Source organism: Corvus kubaryi, unplaced genomic scaffold, assembly GCF_017639235.1.
Source record: "Corvus kubaryi isolate FWS band 111438036 unplaced genomic scaffold, C.kubaryi_AGA036_p1.0 66, whole genome shotgun sequence".
NCBI classification, from domain to species: domain Eukaryota; kingdom Metazoa; phylum Chordata; class Aves; order Passeriformes; family Corvidae; genus Corvus; species Corvus kubaryi.
In genome coordinates, this window is record NW_024582054.1 from 25,448,152 (window position 1) to 25,474,367 (window position 26,216).

General features: G+C 38.7%; 1 long non-coding RNA gene across 1 annotated transcript in view; it reads right to left on the reverse strand.

Moving 5' to 3' along the window:
- LOC121673594 overlaps window positions 1–26,216 on the reverse strand; it is a 272,596-nt gene that overhangs the window by 139,116 nt on the left and 107,264 nt on the right. Inside the window, exons 6-8 of the long non-coding RNA XR_006019254.1 lie at window positions 22,509–22,675; window positions 21,705–21,843; window positions 13,567–13,822 (exon numbers count right to left, since the gene is read on the reverse strand). This is a non-coding gene — a long non-coding RNA (uncharacterized LOC121673594). The remainder of the gene's footprint in view (window positions 1–13,566; window positions 13,823–21,704; window positions 21,844–22,508; window positions 22,676–26,216) is intronic.

A 26,216-nucleotide genomic window follows, 5' to 3' on the forward strand; every position in this document is an offset into this window, starting at 1 on the left:
ATGTCCAAGTGCATTTGCACTGAGTTAATAATGCAACCACTGTGGAAGTATTTTTCAATGCCTCAGAAAAGCTTCATTAAAATTAGGAGCTGAAAAAAGACTATGCATCACATTATCTGTGCATTATTGTATTTATATTAAAAGTCATATCCTGTTATTCAAACCCTTACAGTAAAGCCTTGCTCTACAAAATCACCACAAAAATTACTAGATATATCTGTCTACATAACTCAAAAATCCTCCAGCACTATTCTTTATACAGAAGCTTTAGTGGAGCCAGGGAAAGTAATATTTGTTAAAAATATTAATAGATATAATCCTTTTTAATAAACATATTTTAATATTGCACTTTATTTGTGGAACTTTACTAAAATCTGAAACTTTATTGATGCTACGGGAGAAATAAAATATGGGCTCCATTTTATCCTGGCTGACTCATATAAATAAATAAGTAAATAGACAAATAAAATAATAATAATAAAAAAAATGAAATATTTTAAGCCCACCTTAAAATATTTCCCTTTTTTAAGGAAAATCCAGAGGCTATTTTGATAAGTATGAAAATCTAAACATTTCAATCTGCAGTGGCCATTTAAAAAAGAAGTTGTTGAAATGCTAGGCTTGAAGGAAAAGAAAGTAAGCAGCAAAAAACATCAGATGAAGGAAATGCAATTTTAAAAAAAATATTGTAAACCAGACAAAATTGTATAGTCCTAACTGAAAGAGCACAGGAAGGATAATGTGACAGGCAGGCATATACTTTTAGAAGCAACACACTTCATTTTGTACATTTTGTTCCCTTGGCTTGTCAATGTGTAAAGAACAAACACCAACCTGGAGTCTTATTCACCAGATAAGGAATTGTGTTATAGCTGAACTCAATTAACCACCAGCTGAAGAATTTGATCCAGGAAGCTTAGGATGCTTAGAAACAGAATGAGTGAAATGCACAGAACAATTTTTATCATTTTAGAATAATTATACTCAAGAAAAAAAAAAAAGGATAAATTTAGGGAAATAAATATAAAAATTACAGATATTCTCTTTAAAACAACTTTTTCACTAAGAGAACTAGTGGAATATTATCTAGATATTATTTCTATAAGTATACAACTGTGTGGAAAAAAGTGACTGCCAATGGCTCATTTTCAAACTAGGTTATGCTTGAGAAGGTCTCAGAACAGTTGAAGTCATTAATACCTTGGTGGAACAGGAAATAGTCCCAAAACTTGGGCAAAGACAGAAGTGGAAGAGACTGAAAGCAATTTGAAAGAGAAGATCCAAAGTAAGTGTGATAAATTGGTGGGGAGAGGGGAATGAAATCACTTAGATGAAATTTTATAAAGTTCAAAGTTCTGCATTAAAAGAAAATCTCAAATATATAGTATCAAAAAGGGGAGGCTGGAAAAGAAAGAACTGGGTAAGTTGGATCACAGACTGAATATGAGTCAACTGTAGACGAACGTTTCAAAACAGAATAATATAATTCTGTGTTTATTAAAAATAAAGCTCTACATAAAACATGGGAGGAAATTATCCACTCTACTAATGACTGGTAAAGCCTCTGCTACATCTATTTTGGTCTCTCAATTTTAAGAAAGATGTGGTAAACTGGAAAGAGTCCTGAGGAGAACAAAGAACAAGGGGAAATTTATAAAATGTGACCAATCAGGAAAAAACAGAAGACTGAAGACAGAATTATAAACATCAGCCAATGTTGACTTTAAAAATTTTAAAGTCATCACATATCCTGTTTCCATCAAAGGATGGCAAGAAGTAATTAGCTTCACATGTGAATGAAGACTTAGATTAGATGTTAGGAAAAGTCTTTATAGCAGAGAGACAGGCCCTCCTAGTGTGGGTACAAGAAGGCTGGTCAGGAAAGTAACCACAGCATTACTTCGCTCCAAAGCAAAATTTTCAGCTGAAAATGGATTAAGGAAAATGACTGCAATCAGAATAGGAGGAGGGAGATGCTGGCTCTCCAGCAAATAGCCTCTTTCACTCAGTCTCAGTCTGCTGCGTCAAATACTCATTACCAACTCCTTTCCTGGTTAAAATTGGTACAAGCAACGGCTTGAAGTTTTCCTTGGTCTTATCAGGTGGCATCAGACCCTGTCTTTTGTCTATGAAATGAAAAGTGGGAAATATTTTTTATCAAAAGACAGCTGTGGATAACTTGGAACAGTAGCCTTGCACCAGTGGTTGATTCCCTGCCATCTTAACAAAGTGAGTTTCACATGAAGTTGTGCTTGTACTTTGGGGAGGTACCATACTAACTTTTTAAATATCTCTTCCTCTCTGATACAGTTATGGTTACATCTAGCATCTTCTTCCTGCCCTTTCATTACACAGACCATCCAAGTTTATGGTCAGTCCCTAGCAAGCAAATGCACTGGACAAGAAGATAACAGTTACAGCAAAAGAAACTCCAAAACTCACCATATGAGGCATAAGGGTATTAAATCTATAAACCTGCAGTTGCAGAAGAAATATGTATTTTCCTCCATCTTGATATTCTGGCCAAGCATATTTGTTTGGATTTGCAAATAGTCTGGTTCAAATAAGCTGTTTCTCTGAGTAGCTGATTTTAAAGTTTCCTCTTGCGAGAAAATTTTCTTGTTGTTTTGCAGATAAAAATGAATGTATTTTGAAAAGACTGTCTACATCCATGGGGGCAGAATAATATTTTGACAGAGGAAATGCCAATGTTTCTCTGCTTCATTCCTGGCCAAAGTCATTCACCAAGGTATGGGAGGTGCTGGGCAAAGGTCAGGTCTTTGGGTGCATTTTGGCTAAATTTCTTCCTGGCTTAAGAAGGTTATTTGGGAACTATTGGCTCCAATGAATGCAGATAGTATCTGTGATTCTTTTTTGGGTAATTCATGTGTTTAGTGCCCTTACCAACATGGAAGACTATGGTAGTTAACCCACTGCTTTTGTGGTGCCACGTTCCCACTCCTGCTCTCCCCTGCCCTTAGCCTTGACCACTCCCTCAGGCTCTCCCTATTGGTTCCTGTACCCCAACCCCACCCAGGGACTGCTCCTGAGCCCCTGACAAACCCCTCCAAGCCCGGATCATGAGGTCTCTCTACATCTGGGGATCGTGGGGACAAGATGTGATTAAAATCCTCTCAAGCCCTCGTGGGAGACCCTTCTTGCCTCGTTTGCCATCACTGGTTGTAGTGCTGCTAGCTGCTGGAGCAAGATCATGGGGCCGTCTGAAATGGACTACGGGAGGGCAGCCAGGGTCGAACTGCCCTAAGCAGCCCCGCTAAGCTCTCAGGAAGCTACAGCCTGCTAAGCAAAATCTAGTGATTGCAACAGAAGACCTTGTTTTCAAAGAGATAATGACTGACAATTTGACTTATGCTCATCTCTTTAATCTGCTGTGGGCTATAGTCACTGCTGAAGTGTGTTACAAGGAGCACACTGCAGTGCAGGATGCTGTTCAGGTGACAGCAGCTGACTGCTCCACTTCAGGATCTCCTTGGAAGTAAAGGCATTATCCAAACTATGCACAGAAAGTAGTATCATCATAAGGTGACTGACATTCTCCACAAGAGGTATCAATAACATTAATTTTCATGTTGCTGCTCTGTGCTTAGGCTGCAGAGTATGGTATTGATCAGCTGCTTCTCTGCCTCAAACCTGGGGTGCCCCAGGGTGCCACCTGGCTCCTTCTCTCTCTGCCACAGTGCAGGATCTGTGGGCCCAAACTGCTGGACCATAACAGTCTTACTCAAGAACTCATCTGCCTGGTGTGCAGTCCCACCCTGACCCAACCAAAACGTCCTTCCACCCACATTTGACCCAGCATGTTATAGGGAATGAGAGGAGTTTTGTCAGATGCCTCACCAGATGCTGCCAGACATTGTAGGATGCCTTGCCTGAGCTTACCTGCAGCTGTTGGCTGTCTTACCTATTCCCAACATGGTACCGCTACATCCTACCCCTCTCTTGGAGCAGCTTCTCCAGTTCCAGTCAAGGCAGAAGCTTTGTGTAACACACAGTAAAACTTCAGGCACTGAAGTGCAACACAGGCACAACAGCAACAGACAGAACAGACTGACAATTTCTTCAAGTATTCCACCTAAGAGCAGGAACTGACTATAAAAAAGCACTGGCGAACTGCATCAGCAAAAGGTTCAGAGATAAAATAAACACTGTAAACATAATACAGCCTTTCATAGTAGGAGAAAGACCGAGGGAGGAGGAACAGTACAGCCTTTGCTGTTTTGACTGGCATCACTGCTTGTCTCGCTCTCACAGGTTGCCAGGTTAAGGTTTTGTTTTGAATCAGTCATTTCCCTTTGAACAGTGGCAACTGTTACCATTGTTACCCTGTTACACTGAATATAAAACAAAATTTCCACCAGCAGCTTTCCTACCATATGTTTATTCTAGGAGGCAGCAGGCAGCTAGGATTTGGTAGCAATCAGAGTGAGGAAACATTTGCAGGACCTGTCTCAACAATATGATTGCCTCAATCACAGCAATATCATACAGGAGGAGACACTGAATTCACAACTACTGTCCATGAGACCTAACCTAAGAAATCTAATAATGTGAGGATTTTTTTCTCTTTAATTGAAAGGTTAGTATTTCAAGAATCATCCCTCTGAAGTGTAAAGCATACACTTGAAGTATTAGTCCTGAAACTGTGTCAATCATGTTTTAACTGCAAAATCATTTAACAGATTTCTTTGAAACACTTTCTCTTTTTCTCCACAATAAATCTAGACACATCCTGGTAAAAGCAGTTTCCCACAGAAAAGTGATATGAGGGGTGTAAAAAAGGATTTCATAAGGTTTTCATATTAGCACATTTCATATTAGCACATTAGCATTAGGAAGATGAGTTTGAATATCTCCAAAAGCTATCATGATTTCCTAGTTACTTATGGAAAATATTATAAAATTACACCCGTTTACTTATGATGTAGGTCTTCTTTCAAATCATTTAGCTATGAGGAACTAGATGTATTAAAATCAATGTAATCTCTCTTTATAAGAACACCTTCACAGTTAAATCAGATTATTATTGCAGTGCTTTGTAGTTCAATAAAGCAGGTCAGTAAACAATGAGTGCCCCCTCTTTGCATTAATTCCTAGAGCGGATGCCAAATTACCAGTGATCTCTCACCCCTAAACAAATTTTCTTAAATATTTGGTAAGATAGCTAGAAGTTCCTAGAAGTGGTTGAGAATAAACTACCCATATGGTCTCCTGGACTTAAAAAAAGCTGAAGTCTGATGTAATGTTACAGGCATTGGATGATAGTTTATTAATAACAGCTTGTATTTTTGAAAGAACCTAGAAGAGTTAGACTTCCAAATCCAAGTGGCCTTTAAAGGGAAATTGTTGCTAAATCCCATAGGTTCTTTTGAAATCCCAGACATCATTAAAAACTAGGAGAGGAGAAAGATACATCATTTTGACCTTAAAAGGAATCTACTGTCAATAATTTCAGCTGCTTTCATTCAAATGAAAGGTATATTTTTATGAATGAGAATGAATGGTCTTCAGCAATCCTAGAATTTAGCTAACATTCAAATTACCCTTCTTGTAGGTAAAATAAACTTCTTATATCAAAGTAGTGTAGTTTATTCAGGTAAAACAAACTTCTTATATCAAAGTAGTGTCGTTTATTAATTATTCTGCAAGTAGCTAGATAACCACCTTTGACTTGTTTAACTGCACTTCATTTTTTGAACATTAACAGGAACACTTTATATGTGTGAGATTTATGTCATGCTGAGACAATTTTTACAAGATTTAGAGACCAGTATGTGAAGAAAGCAAATCTTTTAGAAGGTATGAGAAACAAGACAAGGATGGGGGTGTTGAGCTTTTAATGAAATATAGATGCTGATATCATTGCAAAAATGTATACACAAGAAAAAAACCAGAAGTCTAATCAGCCTAAGTTCATTGTTATGGCAATGGATCTGCCCCAGGAAAGTTTTGCTGTCCTTGTTCTGATTGGTCATTTCTTAGTGCCAAGTGATTTCTCTGAGCTCTGAAGTTGTTGCCTTCAGTGTTTCAGCTGGAGAGAATAAGCAATTAAGAAAAATTACTATGAAAGCAGACTATAAATAAATTAAAATACTGTATCAGAAAGGGGCCAGTCTGCACTTTTGCAAGTGGTAAATACAAGACAGGAACTCTTTTTTCCCAGTTTACCCCCTCTCCCCTCTACCTATTTATTTCCAAGCTCACAGAGTACATCAGGAAAAGCACCACTGAAAAAAAAAAATAGGAGTAGGCAAGAGAGGAACATGCAACAGATGTTAAGACATGCACAGAAAAACATGCAAGTGAAAAATACACAAATTAAATTCAAGGTTTTGAGTTGCTTTCTTTTATTTACTTGTGCTGAAGACTAACAAGCTCTTCATTACATCACATTATGATCACATTATGTGTAATTAAAGTGTGTTACATTTCAGATTCTGAAAAGCTGATGTGGTGAAGCAAGTTTCTGGAAAATATGTATAAAGATGTTTGAAGTATTTGTATCCTTTCACTTAATAATGCCCAGTTAAATAAAATCTGACAGCTTCCTTATTAAAACTATGAAGTGATGTAAAACATCCTCCCTCAAGGACTCCTCAAATATAAAATAAACAGAATGTAAAGAGTGCACACTTTTCTCTCTCCACAAAATGTTCCTGTCTTTTGGCTGAAACAAAGAAGCTGCATAAAGTTAGCTGCATGTCCCAGTAATCAAGGGAAGAAATTGGAAAATAACCCTGCCAATTGAAACTCCAGGAGTTTTTTTGGCCAAGGTAGTGTCAACACAGTGTCCCTTTGGCCAACCAAGAGGTTACTGAAACAGAAGAAAAAATACACAGAGTTGTCAAAAATGTCCATGAATAGATAGGGTCAAATTTTCCAAAGACAAAAGCCTTTTTCAAGCAGACAAAAGAATCAGCATGAATTATACACCTGTATTTGCCACAGTGCCACATGAAAATGCTGGAGCATAAGTAGATGGGAACAAAGACAGAAAACAAACCAGTGGAAAATGTTCAGACCCCACTTTTTTTCTTTTTTTGTTCTTTTTTTTTTCCCCCCCCCCACAGAAAGAAGTACAAGGGGAATTTTTCACTCTCCAGTGTTCTGGATGCCAAAAGTTTCAAATACATAAGAAGTGAACATCTGTGCAAATTTCATCCACAATATAAACTCTCAGCTTGGACCTGCTCTGGCAATTTGCACATAAGGAAATCTAATCTCTGTGTTTAGTGATAATAGTTGCACTTTCAAATGTAAGCACAATTTTTTTATGAACAAATCAATCATTAAAGATAGAGGGTCAAAAGTGATCAGAAAGTGCCAGAATCATCCACTGAAGAATTCTTCTAAAAGTGGATGATCCACTACTAACATTGGAAGAGATATAGCATCTATTGGAGCCAGTAATGCTCCTTGCAACTAATTAACTAAGATGGCTGACAACCAAATATTCCAGATAGTCGTGACTGTAGAGTTGTCTGGAGACTTGACTGGATTTAGGGGAGGACACTCAACATGACTGTAATCTTTTTTTCAACTGTATTCTTACATTGGTGGACCCATACCCTCCCAACACCCTTAAAAGAAAAAGAAAATTGTTGACTAAGTCAGAAGACATCTGGCAGACTTAGTGGAATGCACTGATTGTGTTCAATGACATCTGCTCCACAGAGAAGCATTACCTGGCTCTGTTCAGAATAAGCCAGCTGTCCAGTCAGCTGGAATGAGCAGTCAGAGGCATCTGAAGAAATCAGAAATATGACAAATACATAGTGCATTCAGATTAATCAAGAAATGGCCTTTCTTGGTAAAAAGCTAGGCATCCAAAGGAAAAAGGATTGCCAATTGAAGATTGTGTGTCTCTCTAGAAGTATTTCCATAGGGACATTTCTTTGGATCAGGATGATGGGAAGGAGAAGATTTGCCAGTGTGTACCCTACATGCACAAGCAGCTTTCTGAGAAGTGGCAGCCAAAATGGCTTTGTGGCTTACACGAGATTTACATTGAATAACTCTGCTGCTAAATCAAGATTCTTGACTTTGTACATGCTCTAGAGGGGCTGTTTCTTGAACTGGAGGGAAGAAGTTGTTTACATCCTTTTATGGCAACTGACAATATTTCTACAAATATTCTAACCTCTCGCCACAGGGAAAAAAGAACCCAATCATGCTATGATTCAGGTCCAACATATACCTTAAATGAAGTAATATAATAAAATAAATATACAAGGAAGCATTTGGAGAAAATGCCCATGTGAAACAGCCTCTACCAGAGTTCCTGAGTGACTGATTTTGTAAGACTCAAACTAGCATCACCATTCAGAAGAGCTTTAAACTAAGAGACCCAAGGAAGAAAACTGGAAAAAGTCATGTTCCAGTCTCCAAATCCCTCTTTGCTACACAGGCAAAAGAAAAACAGTTGAAAGAGTTCAGCAAAAAGAAAAAAACACCAGCAGAAGCAGCAAAGAGAAAAGTGTAAGCAGAGAATATAGAGTAGTCATGGAGACAATTCAGTTACTGAAAGGATTATAAAGGATTGAGTTGAAGTGGGTGAGGTAACAGAGAGACAACTTTGCTGTTTGGAAACCAATGAAAGGTGGCAAGGTTACAAACCAGAGGAAATGAAACCAATAGGGGAGGACATGAAATTAGACAGTAGAGCCATAACAAGTCTTGGTGGACTAACATTCATTATTGGAAAGTGGATATTGAAATATATGATAATCTTCTGAAAGCTGGAAATAAAATCAGGAGTAGAATACTGCCATAGTTTAATAAAGACCACTTCTGCAAATAAAAATCTGTATTAACATGGATAAAACCATAGCTTTTAAGGTCAAAATCAATTTGAATGAAGGGCTTTAAAATGAATTAGGGTCAGAAGTTTGCCATTGCCTCGCATAGATCAAATCTGAACCTGGATGAGGACCTCATTAATATTTTGTTGGAAAGAAAATGGCTGTCAGAAATTGTATCACTGTGTGGACACATAAATTTCCCAGACATATTGGAAAAACATGCTACCAAATATGGTAGGACCTACTTGTTCCTGAATGCGATAGCCAACATATTTCTTCACTAAGTGTACTGTGACTAATAAGTACCATTACAAAAAAGGTTCTGGTCAGCTGGAAATGACAGATCCAGCAGAAGACCTGGGCACAGAACTTAATCACAAGATTACGATGAGTCACCAGAGTGACGATAAAGCGCAATGTGATACTAGCCCACAGCAAAAGCAAAGTATTTCCAATAGAAATTGGGATGTATTAATATCATTATAAAAGAAAACAGTAAACTGAAGACAGTGCTCTGTGTTACGTTGTGTGCAAAGATGAACTCAGACCAGAACAGGTGGAAGGAAGGTCTAGTCATCCTTGTGTGGAACTGAGAGCCTACTTTGAGAGGAGAGACAAAAATGAGAGCACAGATGAAATGTGGCTGCTCTCTATGAACTGTGTTAGCATAAGGTAAGAACTGGAGGACTAACTACGGGGTTACGTTGGGAGGGAAATAAAGTGGCCTGAATTAATTTAAGAAAGAAAAAAAGAACAAGTTTCCTTACAATCAGCTGCATAAAGCCTTGAACAAGCTTCCTGAAAGAAGTGCAAGAGCAAAAAGTAATGATGAAAGACATTGAGGCTAGGAATGGGATTACATGATGCAGTTCATCCCCAGCACAGAATACTGCAAATAATGGTCCAGTAAAACCCTTCCCCTGTTCAATGTCCACATAAAATTATTAAGCATACGTGAGATGCAGCTTTTCATCAATAGATACCAAGCTACTCATACACGACAGTTAATACCTGTATAATATAGCACATAGAATCAGAGCATCATAGAATGGTTTGGGTTGGAAGGGACCTTAGGGCTCATATTCCAACCTCCCAATACATTTAATACTTAGTCCTCTACATGCTGTACAAAGCTGTAGTGATTTATATAAATGTAAGACATTGTTTAATATATTGGATTTTTTTTTTGCACTGTATATAATAAGATTCATAAGACCTATACTACAGAAAATGTGGAAATATGAGCTAAATCTATGTAGCATCAACTAGTATCAAATACCATTGGCTTTTCACAATGCAAATTACATTTTTTATTTTCTTTCTTTCTTTCTTTCTTTCTTCCTCCCATCTTCTGTTTAAAACATGAACAATAAATAAAACAAAAGGGTCACATTTAGAAAGCAGAGATGAAAATGGGTGTTAGCTTTGACATATATAGCTATGTTCAAAATGCAATACACTATATAATGTGCTTTTTTCTCCTCTGTTTCAAAGTGTCCAATACCACATATAATGCTATGTGTAGGTAAAGTTTTTTCAGATCTTATTGTCATAAATGTTACTTTTTTGTGTTATCTGCAGTGGACCTGAGGAACAAACTGCTCCTAGCTGTCACTGGGTCAGTGAACTTCCAAAATGAATTAATCATTTATGACAACTAATAATTTATGTAGCAATGTAAGATAGAACAATGAATTCAGCATCAAAATTGCATTTTTCAGGAAGTAAGTGTCTGTGAGTATGGGGTCAGAAAATAATTTCATCTCAATTTCAGCCATTCATTTTGATGGATATGGGGATATTTCAGCTTTCCTTTACTGTAGGGGTAGTAGCTGCTGCTATATGAAGGCAAGAGATGAGATATGAATTGAGGCTCCGTTGTAATGTAGTTTTCCTCCCTTTCACATAGAGTGTGTCTTCCTTTATATATAAGTGTTGCAGTGCTAGGTTTGGTTTAGCAAGCTGCAGCTTTCCTGGCGAGCACAGCAGAGCTGCTTAGGGCAGGGCAGCCATTCTGCCCTCCCGTAGTCCTTTTTGGTCAGCCCTGAACTCCTGCTCTGGCTAGCTGGGCTCTGCAACACAGAGATAGCAAAAGAGGCAGAAGAGGGACCCTCATAGAGGCCTCAGAGGACTTTCATTGTTGCATCGCATCCAGGTGGTTTCCTGAGGCTGAGAGACCTCCTGGTCACAGAGCAGGGGGGTTTTCTCAGGGTCTCAGGGGCGGTACATGGGTGGAGTTGGGGTACAGGAACCAGTAGGGAGTAGCCAGGGCTAGGGGCAGGGGAAAGGGGGGGAACAATGTGGAATAAGAAAAGCAGTGGGTAAATAGACCACCACATCCCCCCCTTTCATATTAAATTGAAAAGGGAAGGGCATAATTTTTATACAACAGAAAAAATGGTAAAACCATGCAAAATAGTTAAATTTAAAGTGATGAGGCGATTGGTTGTTGTTGACTTTGGAGATTGGTGCTGATTGAGTTCTCAAACAGCATCTGCTTTTGTAGCTTATCACGTTCTTTCTTCTGCTGGGGCTGCTGGGATGACATCTTTTCAGTTGCTACTTTCTTCACTTCTCGTCAGGGTGGCCTGGCGAGTGTGGGAGGGGGGTGCTGTGTCGCGGTTCCTGCGCTGTGCGGTGCGCGGAGCCGCAGCGCCACACCGATACCCTCAGGGCAGGCTGGCCCGTGTGATCCCAGGGGTTTTTTGGGGTTTTTTTTTCACTTTCGGCACGGGCGCTGCTCTCACGCCGCAGTCCCAAGCTGCCCGGCAGAGGCGGGGGCTGGCCCGGGGCAGGACCGCGGCGGGCTGTGCGGCCCCAGCGTATGAGGACTAAATTCAGCAAAGAAAACTATGTAAAATTGACATAACCATAAGAAAGTTCAGGGTTGAGCTCATTGAAAAACAGGAACGATATTCTCTAAAATTCAAGAAACTTGTATAAACTTTTTGTATACACCTTTCATCAGTAATATACAAAATTATACAAGCTACTGAAATTTCACAACTAGTGTCAGAATCTCAGTGCTTGAGTCTATGCCCTTCTGACCTCAGTAAAACTCAGAATTGTCATCTTGATGTAAACTTCCTCTCTAGCCTACACAAAAAATAGCTTGACCATTCCAGGTAATGAGCAGAGTTACAGAGTTTGTATGGCTCATTTGGAAAGAGTTAATATGGGGCTTGCACATTACATGTGGATTTCTGCATCTATACCAGGTAGGCTAATGTCACATACACAGCTGGATAGAAATGAAGGAGGAAGGATAAAAAGATTCATAAATTAATTACACTTTCCACATCCAGGTATCTACACTTTTAAGGTCCACAAATGAGATTTTAGATATCTGCAAAGCACATCTCTCAAACCACATACAGAACAACAACTATATTACTTAACTTCAGGTTGCATTTTGAAGCATGTAAAATCTCAAAGACTACTGGAGGGCACATGTAACTTCCTCTGAAAAATCAAGCTTTGAGCATTCAGGCTGCTTTTCAACGTGCTCATCACAGAAAAGTATAAGCAGTTTAGAAGATAAGTCACAGGAAATGTACTCAACAGCATTCTTCACGATTTCACCGGAACACAAATACAGCAGACCCCCACTGCCAAGGACAGTTTTGGTCTATCTGCCTGTGTTGGGCTCATTGAGGAACATTTTTCCCTCTTTCTTTTGGCAGGGCATCTAAGAAAATGTAGAGACATAAAATCAGATCCACCAAAATCAAAATACATAACCTATTTGAATAGAAACTAAGATTGTTTTCATTATTACAGCAAGTCTTCTATGATACAAGTCCTAATATTTTAAGATGTGCTTGTATTGCAACAAGTGATTCAAATAATTTTCAAACTTGAAACATGGGCAGATTGCTTGCAGTATAGCTGTCCATCTGGAAATTTCAGATTTTGTTTATCTATTTTCACAAGAATTTTGACATATCAAACACTTGGGGTTGCAGAAGATGACAATTCATTTTGACTACACACTGTCTAAGTAAACACTTGTCAAATGAGGAGTGCTGAAATCAAAACAGGGTTTGTATGTGTCACTCCATTAATTGCAATCGTCCTGGCTACTGGTCCAAATTTTAGTTACTGTTTCAATACTGTTCAAGAAGAAAAGCAGCACTCAGATAATTGTCAATTCTGTAGCATGATGAGTTGAGTAGCATTAGATGTGTCTAACAATAATTATATTTCTACCCTGTCCAAAAATACATGGAGCAACTGTTGAGGCCTCTTCACTGGTAGCCATGACATTGGGGCTGAGAGCAGACCAGCCTCACTGGGGAAGGATTGAAGGAAAGCCTTTGAAAAGGCTTTGAAAGGAAAATTTAGTAGAATTGAACTAGTCCTAGCTGGAGGCGTGAGCTAGGCAGCAAGCTTTTAGGCATTAATGGACACTGAGCTTGGCTCAGGAGTCAGGGCTCAACTTGAGAAAAAGTGAATTCTCATTAAACACCCACCCAAACAATTGTAAATCCCTTGTAACCAGCTGTTGCCACCATCTTAGATTTACACAAGACATAATAAAGAATCAAAGAGGAATTTAAAAGCAACCAAAAGTTGGAGCAGTAGGAGAAGGTTTGGATCCCAACCTGCCTGAGCTTGGAAAGGCTTCACACACTCTACTTTTCAGCTTGAGCCCATCTGCAGTTTCAAGTGTGTTTGTCAATTTAAATTAGACCTTTAGAATTAAAAAAAAAAAAAATTATTTTACCACTAATTCTTTAAGTGTTACCTTAAAGCTGGGTAAATCATTTGCAGTGAAATTCTGACTCATTCCAATGGGCCCTGCCTTCCAGGCTACACAAGTTTATGAATCCCAGAGCATTCAAATGAACTCTGCAATGCAGTTGTCCATAAACACAACAAGCTCCAAAATCTCCCTCCACAGTCAACATCCCTTACTCAACACATGCTCTGAATTCCTCTTCTTCTGTCACCTCTAATCCTCTCAAATACTTCGTACTTTCCAAAATCAACTAAATGGAGACCTAAAATGTCGATGAAGAATAAGATAACACAGTGTTAGTCTGATTCCTTTGCAAGCACAGAAAACAAAGCCTTAAGGTTCACTTGCCCTGTGGAAATTAAAGATTTTCAAGATTAAAACAAGCCTAACCTGCAGCCTACACCAACCATAGATAAGGAAGGGCCTTCACATGTATTTATCCATATTTATTTTTCAGGTGCACAAACTGGATGCACCACAATTCTCTGAAAACTTTGCGAAACACATGACACCATGGCAAGCAGCCATCAGAAAATGGCCAGGACAGCTAAAGGAATCATTTATAAATCAACATTAAAAAAAACACCACTTAGTAGATTATTTGCTGTAAAATGTAGCTAGGATGAGAGCAGAGAGGTACATAAAAAACTTGAAAATATTTGTTTGTTTTTAATGGTTTGACTTTTCAAAATAATTGTTTTCTTTTAAAATGTGTTTAAAATTAAGGAGGATTAAAAATCCCACAATTATATGAAATAAAGTATTTTGGTGCAGAAAATGTTTAATGTAAGCAGAAATATGTGTTTTATTTATTTTATTTGCATTATGTTTGGATTTTTTATTACAGTGAGATAAACAAAAATTTTTCACTATGAGTCAATCTGAAATATTTTTTTAGGTTTTTTAGTTCAGAAAGTAAAGTGAAAAATTAATTATTCATTAAGACCTAATGGCAAAGTTTTCACTGGAAAGAGACTGGAACTTTCTACCAAGTACAAATAAAGTCTTATTTGTTTATTTAAATTCAGTTCAGTAAATGACTAAGTCCAAGTATATATATAGAAGAAAAGAACTGAGGCTAACTTCGCACTTTCCATGGTTTAGGAAGTGTGCTTCTCCCCAAATGTGACATTCACATATATATTTCTAGCTCACATATATCACACATCATATTGTACGTGGATATCAGGTTGCCAATGTGTCCTATAACCAATGCATCACTTACCCTGCCTGAACCCAACCTGGTCCTATTAGGATGAGGTCACAAAGTAATGAAAGTGTTAATAAAGTTATGAATTTGATGTCAAGTTTTACTACTGAAAGATCAGCCAGAGGTTATGCTGTGCATTTTACCGCATACAAATATCTCTCAAACAGGCTAAAAGTAGCCACTGAAACAGATACTTTAAACTTCATCTTCAAGCATACCATGCAACCTGGCTTAGTGGAAAATGCTTATTAGCTGCTATGCAAGGGGCCTGACACACTAAATTTGTAGATCATAAAACATGAAGAAGACATTGGTTTTCTACCTCAAGATATTCAACAGCTGTGTTTATTCTCAGATTTTTTTTACAGATAGGAAATCAGGCACAATGCCTTTTATCTAACAGGAGTAGGAATTCTTTTTAATTCATTTTCTGAAGACATTAGTTTCTGTCATAGCCACTGTCTTAGCACTGTACATACTTTCATCAAAATGACTCAGCTGTAACTATTTTCACTGGAGTTAGGCATGGGTTTCATAGTTTCCAATCTAGTGCTATTCTTTGTCATCTTTCTTATTCCTAACTCTGAAATTAAGGCCTTAAGTTTAAATAAGCTGTCTTAGAACAACTGCTGAAAGAATTTATCCGTGACAATACTTGGTAAACTCAGATTTCTGGGTTTAACCCACTGAATCACTTCTAAGCACTTTGGCACCCAGGTACTGCAGCATTCAAAATGCCACCTTCAACACAGGAGTCCAGCATTTCTGACAGTATTTTTCACAGGCCGAAAGTACATTAGTGCAGAAGAGAGCTGCCCATCCAACATGCTCTGGTTGTTCCACACAGCTCACGAGAGTCCACCCAGCCATGGATGGATCCTAACAAATCCTCTGATGATTTCCCATACGCAGATATTATCAGCAAGTCACGTAGTTCCTTTTGTGACTAATGCTCCAAATGACATGATGGCTGAAGGATGGCATTCCTCATGCACTGCAAGAGCCAAGCATAAATTAGACAGTTTTCATCTTTTTTTTTTTTTTTTTTTTTTTTTTTTTTTTTTTTTTTTTTTTTTATATATATATTATATGGCTACCCACCAACACCAATTTTCAGCCTTCTTTTAGTCTTCAAGGTTCTGGGGGCTTTTTTTTTGTTTGTTCACTGGAGTCTGATGGGAGGCAAAATTTACTAAAAAATAACAGAATAACCTCTTTCCTGTCTAATGATTGGCACTGAGAGGAACTTTTAAGTTCTGGAAAGTCTGAAGGTCTTCTTCATAACGCTGATGAGCTTCTCATCATTCTACAGGCATTTTTGTAATATTACCTAGGCAAGAGTGATCCAAGCCAAAACCAAGATTTATTAAAAACAGAGAAAATGGAATCCAAAGAAACAGTTTCCTGAATAGCAGGGAACTTAACACTTCAGTGAAACTGGATTTCCATGATGGCAAGTGGTAATGATGGGGTCAGACACATAACTTCAAGTAGTTTACAAAATAAGGATACCTGATACAAACATTAGACTGTTAATATGCTTCATCCTTACCTGAATATACATTGGAGTACATATATTCTTAGTAAAATATTACAGTTCCAAATATTTTGCTGCTCAATCTAAATACTTTTTATGATAGAAACAAAATTAAAACACAGTATCAGTTTACAGAAGAGTATATCCCTCAGGATTGCTTCACATTGCGACATCCACAAAATGTAGATAGTTAAATTATTTTGTCTTCTGTCTTTAAACTTAATAAATAACTAATGGTAAGAAAAAAAATAGTGATTTTACATTGGTAAAGACATCACTGGAGCAACTGATGTAAAAGTTGGGGAAAAGAGACAAGCTTTTATCAAGTGAGAGTCGCTGTTTCTTTCCAGTACTATCATTTCACCTAGTAAAAGGTATTACCTCTCTATACAAAATTTTGCTCTACCCGGCTTTACCTCAATATCTCAGAAATATTGAAAGTTCAAAATATTTGCTGTTCATCTGCTCATTAGCTTTTCCCACTGTTAGTCACATCTGTAAATAAAAGAGACGGAAAGTGCAAAGATTAACCGTTCTACCCTTGCTAACCACTCCAAAGGCTGTATGCAGTGGGAATGCTCAGAGATCCTGGCTTTCCAGCACACTAAGATTTCCAAGGCCACGTTTCATAGGGTCACTGTTGTGCTAAGCCAGAGCTGTGTCACTTCTCTGATATTTCCTGAACTGAATGACATCTGCCCACAGCAGGAAAGAGAAGGTCAATGTCCACTACTGGCAGATGTGCATGGCTGGATTTTAAGGACATACCATGTTCAGTCTTCAAGCTGTTTCTGGCCTCAACTTTTCATAGACTGTGGGAAAGAGAAAGGAAATCTATACAATAGCACACATTTTCATGGCAAATGAAAAGAATTTTATACACCTTAAAATATTGTTGTCAAGTTTCCTTATGTAATCATTGCCTCCATGTGTTTAAATATACCTATTTATTGAATTTATTGGCTGTACATGCTTTCATCAAAATGACTCAGCTGTAACTATTTTCACTGGAGTTAGGCACAGGCTTCATATTTTCCAATCTAGCGCTATTCTTTGTCATCTTTCTTATTCCTAACTCTGAAATTAAGGCCTTATGTTTAAATAAGTGAAGAAGATACAAGATACGCTACTTCCACAATCCAATAAAACTTCTCTTTTTTTAGGCATGTTCACACTGGGCTGAGTCTTTGTTTACAAAATGGTTAAGGTTTCTAATTACTGAAAGAGATCAAATATATACTGTACTCCACTTTATCCACTACAGAAATCAGCTTCAGTGTTTTGTTACAAAGCTGTAAAACACAGCACCAAGGAGAGCCACAGATTCCAAAACTCTGTCAGAGAACCCCTTGGGCACTTCAAGAGCAATTAAATCTACAGATTGTTCAGGACAAAATAACTTGGCATGCTTTTTGGCACCAGAAAAAAAAATATCACCATTTCTAAGACCTCAGTTTCAGTTTGCTCCTGATTTCCCAAACATCTCAAATTCTCACTGCTGGAATTCCTCATGGCCGAATTCCTTCCAGTTTTTGTTGAAGAGCCTTCTTTACAGAAATATCACAAAATTATCTGATGGAAATAATGGGTATTTTCTAAACCCTCATCTTAACTATCTAATCCTTGCACTTAAGCCTTCATCTTCATTTCAATCATAACTGAAGCCTCCAAGCCTGATTTAGGAAAGTCAGGAGGTACAATCCCTTGGTTTAAAATAAGAAGTAGACAGAACAGCAACAATACTGTACTCCCACATTCTGAAAAGCAGTTTCAGATTCCATAAATGTACCCCCACAGTCTACAGAGACAAGGATAGGAAAAAAACACCACCTGAGAACCCCTTCCATGTGTCTAGGAAGGGCAACACAGACCAGCACAAACCCTTTCACTCACACAGGAGTAAGATTCATGATCAGGGTTGTTGTTTTATGCTGACCTGCTGAAACAGCCCATAAAGCACACTACCCAACAGGTAGGGCATCCAACCCTGGTTTTAGACAGAACTGCCCCATAAAACTTAACACCTGTAATTCACTGTGGCACCAACACTGCATAATCTCAAGCACACAAGATGACTGCACTGCAATTTCGAAGCAATATCAATTCAGACTTTAACCAAATTACATGACCTCAGTTTATGCCACTCCCTCCTGTCCACATTAACTTTCCTTTTTTTCACATTATTAGCTTTTTGTTGGCAAAGTTTCCTCATCTGACACCTTTTGCACTAGTATGAGCACTCCAGCAATCACAGCAGAAGGCTATAAAAAGGGCAGCTTATCCCTTTAAATAATAGTACAGATTGTTTAGGCAGCTACAGCCTCTATTCCTCACTGACTGGTGTCAATGGCACTTAGCCATAATGGTATTTGCAATGTTGCAGTGGAAGAAACACTAATCTGTGTTTGTATTTACATCAAATTTTGAGCCTAATATATTGGCACTGACTGGTGCTGCAGCAGGCAAAAACTCAGAGACTGTAAATCTTATTTTCACATTGCAATTTCATGACACAAGAACTGTACTTCCAGGTACTTTTGTATTCTTTTGCTTGTCAGAAATGTGGAAAGAAAAAAAAGCAATGCTTAAAAAAACGGGGACTTTTCTGTATGGAAAGTATTGCCTTTCCTTCAGAAAAGCCAACTATTCAACCTTTTTGAAATTTGGTAATAGAAAACCAAATAATTTTGGCCAAAGCCACACAGAAATAGTTTGGGGGTTTCCCGCAAAAAGCCCTGCAAGTTTCTAAGAAATGTAGATACTATCTGGAAGTACATTCAAAGAAGTCTTGTTCCCTTTCAAATAAAGACTCAGACACAAAGGTCATTTAGGGTAGTCTCCTTATTTCGTCAGTTATGCTACTGAATCTAATTTCATCAGAAGGAAGTCTCTCATCAACTACTATACTTAAAAAAAAATTACCTTTCATGGCTTGCATGAGGAAAAAAAACACAGCCATTTTTATCTGTGTCTGTTGTTGTTTGCTGTAGTGGGAACCTCTGAAAAACAAAACAACCCAGCATCACTGGTGTTATTACACATAAATCCAACTGCTCGTTATAAATTCTGACAATGCTCAACTGTCCAGTCCAATCTCAGATGAAGGTAAAACCAGGCAGTGCTACTAAAGAGAAAGATGATGACGAATTTCAAGTATCAAAATATCTTACGCTGACCAAGAGGATTTATGAGCCTGAAAGCATCTGACCTCAATTTAAAAAACTTTGGAAAATTTTACTGTTGATTTGTATCTGAGGAAACAAGAATGAAATGCATAATAAACCATGATCTATGCATGAGAACATATCTAAACAGCTGAATATATAAATAAGAGTTTTTCTATAATCCAATAAAACCAACAGCAAAAGAAAATACAAAAAAAAGCAAACCAAGAAAAGAGAAAATTTTTCACTTAATCCTTCTCCATATGCACAACAGGTTTAAAAGTCACACAGAGGTATAAAACTTATATTCAGAGAAATAGGGAGAAGAACAAAAAGAAATATGAAGGAAAAAAATAAAACCAGTGAGGAAAAAAAACAGACTTCACATAGACTCTTAAATAAATTTCCATGCAGGGGAAAAAAAAAGTGAACTAAAATTTCAGGAACAGAGCACTTAGAATTTATTATTGCACTTCCCAATACCACAGATATAGGCAAAATCAGAGCATGTAAATGAGTTCATTTAAGTCTCATATTCCTGACACTTTTCCAACGAACATTTCAGACTCATTTTGAAAAACACACCGAAGACAGATTTTCTTCTGGTGTTTGCCTGAATGACACTCTTGCCTCTGCATAAGAATGCTGCACTGTTTTCAGATCCATTCCAACACTTTTCCTAGTGTTTCACTTTGAACTGAAGAAAATGAGAATTCTCAAGACGCACCCTTTTAGAAAACTGAGTCACATCAGGTCACAATGATTTGGCTTCAATGACTACATAAAACATTGCAGTTGGCACAGATGTATCATAAACAGCTTGGTAGTGATTTTGAAAGAAATGTGTATGCTTGGAAGCTTGCTGAAAGATGAACACGGAGATGTAGATTTTCACTTCTCAGTTCTGTTCTTCATGCTGGCAAAGCACCTGCATGTTACAGGCAAATGCCAAATTCTGTTTGGATGCAAGAATTTACTCCCTCCCTCATTTATACCCACTTTCATGGCATTCTCATGTAGGCTTTCTTCTCTGTTTATTCTCAGCTTAGTGGTGTGACAGCCTCTGGTGTTCCACCCCAACAGTAAATCCCATTTTCAAAGTGCCTTCTCAAGAACCACACTGTAAGATTCATGTGTCTGTCTTCAACAGAAACCATTTTTAAGGATTAGCTGGCAAATCTGGGGTTCAGAAATTTCTGCCAGTACCAGGAATATATCCCAACTCCTCTAAGCAATAGTGAGAAGCTTCCAGCTCCCACCTTGTCACAGCTGGGCATGAAGAGGACAGAACTGAAAGTATCGATGTGGCTCTGTGGAAGAAATTCACGCAGAAAACAAAAGGGATGAGGCACTATTTTCCCCCAGCTTTACCCTATGATAAATTCACTGACTTGAGTGGAGTCACTGTGGAGTAGACTTAATATAATACAGTGATAAATCAGGCCTATTGATGCACTGACAGTGCCCCTGTAGGACCTTCTCAAGCCACCAGCTTACTGAACATTTCTCACAGCATTGTCTTCCCAAGCACTGTGACATGCCATTTCCACAGACAAATTGTTTCCTGACACAGCAGAGACAGATCTCCATGCTTCCTGCTTAGCTAATGCATTATAACCACTTTGTTTTGCACTGGTTGTCCTCTAATTTGTGTGCAAAAGGATTTCTGTGTCAAACACACAGCCCTCAGCTGTGGCAAATCCATGTGGAGTTTTGACTCCTAAAGCATCCAAAGATCACAGAAGTTACAGATGCAAAACGTACTTCCCTAACTACTTTTATGATTTGATTATTTGAAAATCCAGGAGAGAAAAGATGGATCAGGATACTGGAGCCAAGAATGCTTTCTAAGGAAGCAGTGACAGCCAAACTCCTGGCCTTGAAGTCCAAGGTAGCAAAGGATGCCCTGAGGAAATATTTATACATCTCTTGGCCTTTTTTGGACTCCTCAAAAATTTACTAGTTTTAGTTTTCTGACAGATATTAAACCCAAGAGGCAGCTTTAGACAGTGAAAAATTATGTCTGGTCATAATTGCTTGGTAATTAGCAGCCCTCAGCAGCAATAAGCCAAATAATAAACGTTTCTTCCAAGTATATCTAGTCATTGTTTTGATGACACCTTTCCAAATCAAGGCTTCTCATTTCTGGCCAGTGTCAAAAATGCCACAGGGGTGGGGCAATGTAAAATGAAAATCAGACTCCTCTTTGGAAATCAGATAGGACAAAAAATACCTGAAGAAAAGAAAGTCCAAAAACCAGGACTGTTCCAGCCTTCTTTCAACAACTCCAAGAGACCTTTGATGGTGGAAACATTCTGGTTTTCTCCTGCAGATCCAAAATGTCAGTAGATTATGTGCTGTTCCGGGCAAAGCTACAATGACAAAAATCAAAATTTATATTCAACAGATTTACTTCATGCCTACCCTGAAAAGTTCTGTCAATGTTTAGAGAAGAAAAGGAAGGCAACATGAGAAGGAAGATAAACACAGACCACCATCTCTACAATCTTTTCCACCACTGTAAGCAGAAGATAAAAAATCTGGGGATGTTCTTCTTGACTCAGTCCCCCTCTAATTAATAGATAGAGACACTGTTATGGACGGAGTCCATTTGCCATTTTACACATCTGCTCTAAGACAAGTAGAGCTGGTACCTACAGTCCCTTAACCACACTGGCTTCATATCAGATTATAACAGAATGCTGAAGGACTACCATAAGAGCACATTTGCACTTCAGATGCCCTTACATTTAATTAGATGAAGTCCACGCTCCTTCTCTAATCACACAGGCCAACTGCTCTTGTAGGCCTAAATGAAGAAGTCTCCTTCAGAAAAGAATGACTACCATTGAGGAAAAACATGGCTGCTTGTCCACAATCTTCAAGAAACACTCAGGGACATTGGAGAGAGAGAACTATTGGTCAAAAACTTGCAAGTTGCTCTGTCCCAAAAGGCAGAAAAATAGATGCAGGTCTAATGCTAAAGGGGTAGTTCCAACACATCTATAGCTGTTTTCTATCCAGACATCTGTCCTACCTTTTCTAACAAGAGTATATCTTGGATATGCCCACAGTCCAGAAGGCCAGCTGCATCCTGCACTGCATCCAAAGCAGTGTGGCCAGCAGGTCAAGGGAGGTGGTTCTGCTCCTCTATTCTGCTCTCATGAGGCTCCACCTGGAGTTCTGCATCCAGCTCTGGAGTCTCTAGCACAAGAAAGACATAGACTTGTTGGAGTGAGTCCAGAGGAGGGCCACAAAACTTATCAGTGTTGGAGCACCTCTCCTGCAAAGAAAGGCTGAGAGAGTTGAGTTGTTCAACCTGGAAAAGGGAAGGCTCTGGAAAGACCTCACAGCAGTTTTCCAGTACTTAAAGGGGGCTTTTTTACATGACAAAAAAGAGGGAGAATGACATTTTAAATGGGCATATAGTTCTAGAACAAACAGGAACAAGGGGTTTAGTTGAAAAGAGGAGAGATTTAGATTAGATTTTAGAAAACAGTTCTTTACTCTGAGGGTGGTAAGCCACAGAACAGGTTGCCCAGAGAAGCTGTGGATGCCCCACAAGTTCAATGCCGTGTTGGATGGGGCCCTGAGCCTTTCTATGATTCGATGATTTCCCTTCCCTCTCTACTCTTTATATGGAAAGACATTTTGACTAATTGTGAATTGGCCGACAAATAACCAGGGCTCAGCCGAGATATCCCTCACTCCTCAGGGCTAGGAAACTCCATCAAGAGGATGGGCTTCAGAAATGGGGGGAAGGTACCTATTGTGTGGCATTTCCAGACTCCAGAACCACTCTCCTAAAGCCCTCACACACAGCAGGGTGCTTTGAAGGTTCCACCCATCTTCTTGTATACACTTCCATTTGTTTTTAAAACAACGCAACCTCCACAAACCAAGAAAGACAGAAGGCCAGGAGAAAAAAACCACAGATTAACTAGATATCCCATGTATTTACTTTAGACTTCAGTGCTAGTGACGGTCTCTATGTGAATAAAATAAACTAGCACATTGACAAATTATCCAAGTTTGAAGGAATAACAAGAGTTGAAATTATTGCAATTACACAATGTTCACAGAAATGCCAAACTGAAGTTCTCTGAACTGTAAATGAGACCTGAGGGTCAGGTTCTGGCCCAGGAAACACATGAGAAATCTCAAACAAATAAGTGAAGTAGCACTAACAGTAATCCAGTGCAGGACTGCGTGGGCTGCCTCTTCCCTGGGGAAGTTTTCCCACCATTTAGGCTCTGAGTCTTTGACTTCAGCATTAAAAGTACTGTCTTCTTGTAAGCTCAGTCATTAGACCTTTCTTGCTCCTCTACTGTTTACTTTCTTGGAGGAAAAGCTGACCCTCAGCCATGAGAACACAGCATCCTGGGCAGCCTGACCTGCGCTTATTGAACTCCATGGCTTCTCCACAGAGACAGGTGCCTAAAACACCATGGGATGCTCTGCTTTAAATAACCACAGTCCTTCTGAGATGACTTAAAGGGGATACCCCTCACACATCATTCTGCAGCTTTAGCTCCACAGTTTAAACTCAGTTCTACTTTAACAGCAGATAGAGTAGGGATGGAGAAGTAAAGATCTCCCTAAATCTAAATAACACTATATTTTCTCAGCCTAAATGCACAACAGATCCCTTTAGACATAATTGCCTATGGTTGCCACAACTCCCAATGCCTTAGGGAGGATTTCTTGGATATCCTTCAGCCCGGGATAACCAACAGACACTTCACATATTCCTCTGCCTGCCCAGCCTGCTTGCTACACTTTGACCACTGGACTGTTTTGACTTTGCACACCTTCTGCACATCACTAGCATGATGGAGACAGAGTTGTTTCATCTACTTCCCATTCCCATCTGATACGAACCTGATGCAAATTATAACTACTTTCATATGTGATAAGTTGGCAGAGAAGTTACCTTGTGATCTTCCAAAAAGGCTTTTATTACTGAGCTTCACATTAGGTGCTAAATTCTGAGTCTTTAACACTTTTCATGCAACTTACCTTCATTAGTTAAATCAATGCTGATGATAGCCCATAGATTTGCAGGGGGTTGCACCTAATTATGCATGACCTTGGAAGCCTTTTTAATGGGATGTTGTGGAGTATATTTTGGCAGGACACTGAAAACAAGTTTCTTTTACTTGCGAGATCACATAATCAGCCCAGCAGTGCTGAAATGTGGCAATGAAATCCTCTCATCGTGTAGAGATGATGATCAGTAATATCACCAATAGATAGGAAAAACTAACCGAGTCATCCCAGTCACTGAATCTTACTTGCATTTAAGGCTGACACATACATAGCAATTTGCCTCTGTTCTGCAGCAGCTGCAAACTATTAACTATGACAATGAAGTTGATTTTTAAACCAACAAATATGACGACTATTATGAAAGTTTTACCACTGTCACATGGTGAGCAGTCTTTAAATTCATCCCTTGCTGTGTGGCTGAACTTTTATTGAATTTTTTTTTATATTAAAAGAAGGTCATCTGAGGACAGAAAACCTCTTTGTCAATCAGACTGTGCAGTGCACAAAACTCTTCCAGGACTCTCATAAAAACCAAGACCAGCACACTGCACTTAAAGCACAGTGTTGCAGAGATACCACAACTGTATTTGACAGATAAAAAGATACTCCCCCTCATTCCCCATTGCTTCTTTCCGCCTCCAAAATGCCATCATCTTTGCTGGGCTCCCAGAAAATATAGCACTGAATGATCTATTTGCCAACTGAGGGAGTTTTCAACATAAGAAACCTTCAAAATTATACCCATGGTCCAAAGCACACACCTTTGCTCTAATGCACTGATAGAAACAAATCAAATGAAAACCAGCTTCCAATCCAAGACTTACACAGAAAAGAAAAATAAGGATTTTAGTTTCTTTTGACAGCATGGGGTGTGTTTGAGGAATGCTTACAGTCAGATATTCATACAAAATGTCTCTCATCATGTACAAATAAATTGTGGCTAAATAAATCTGTAAAAATCAAGATGTAACCTTTAGATAATGTTCTATTTTTTCTGCTACATACCCAGTGACACAGGACAAAAAATTTTTGAATTCTAGAAACACTTATAACTATTCAGCTGAAGAAGTGATTCCTCCTGGTTTCTATTTCCATTCATCTTCTTTCTCACCTCATCATATGAGCTACCCTTCTCCTTCAAAAGAACTGTGCAGAAACCCACAGGCAGAGCAGGGGGTGAGCCTCACTATTTTACATAACAAAATCATATGCATCAAAACACACACACACACAACTTCCCAAATGTCTGAGGTTAGCTAGCCTTCATGTCCTGACAAGTTACACCCACCTTTCCCAGAGGAACTAACTCACTCCATAACAAATCCCAGATTTCTGTTAAAACAGCAAATAAATTAGGACCACCTACCACCCAATCCTGCAAGCACTTACTGGTAGGCATCCCTGCATGCCTACTGCCATGCACAACCTCCAAGTTTCAGCTGGCCTGTCCATGACACAAAGTGCTGTATCTCCAGCACTTTGTTTCCAGAGCTATGCTCCATTGCTAGGTCAAAGTCAGCTCAATTCTCTAACCCCTGTTTACAGTCAGCCTCCAGCACTGGCTTATGCTGGAATAATTCATAAGAATGAAACACAAGTTTGGATTTCAGGATAAGGCCCCCAGTCAACATGTGGGAGCATTTATGACTCTGTGAGACCTACGTTAAAAAATAACTTAAAAAGAGACACCATTTCC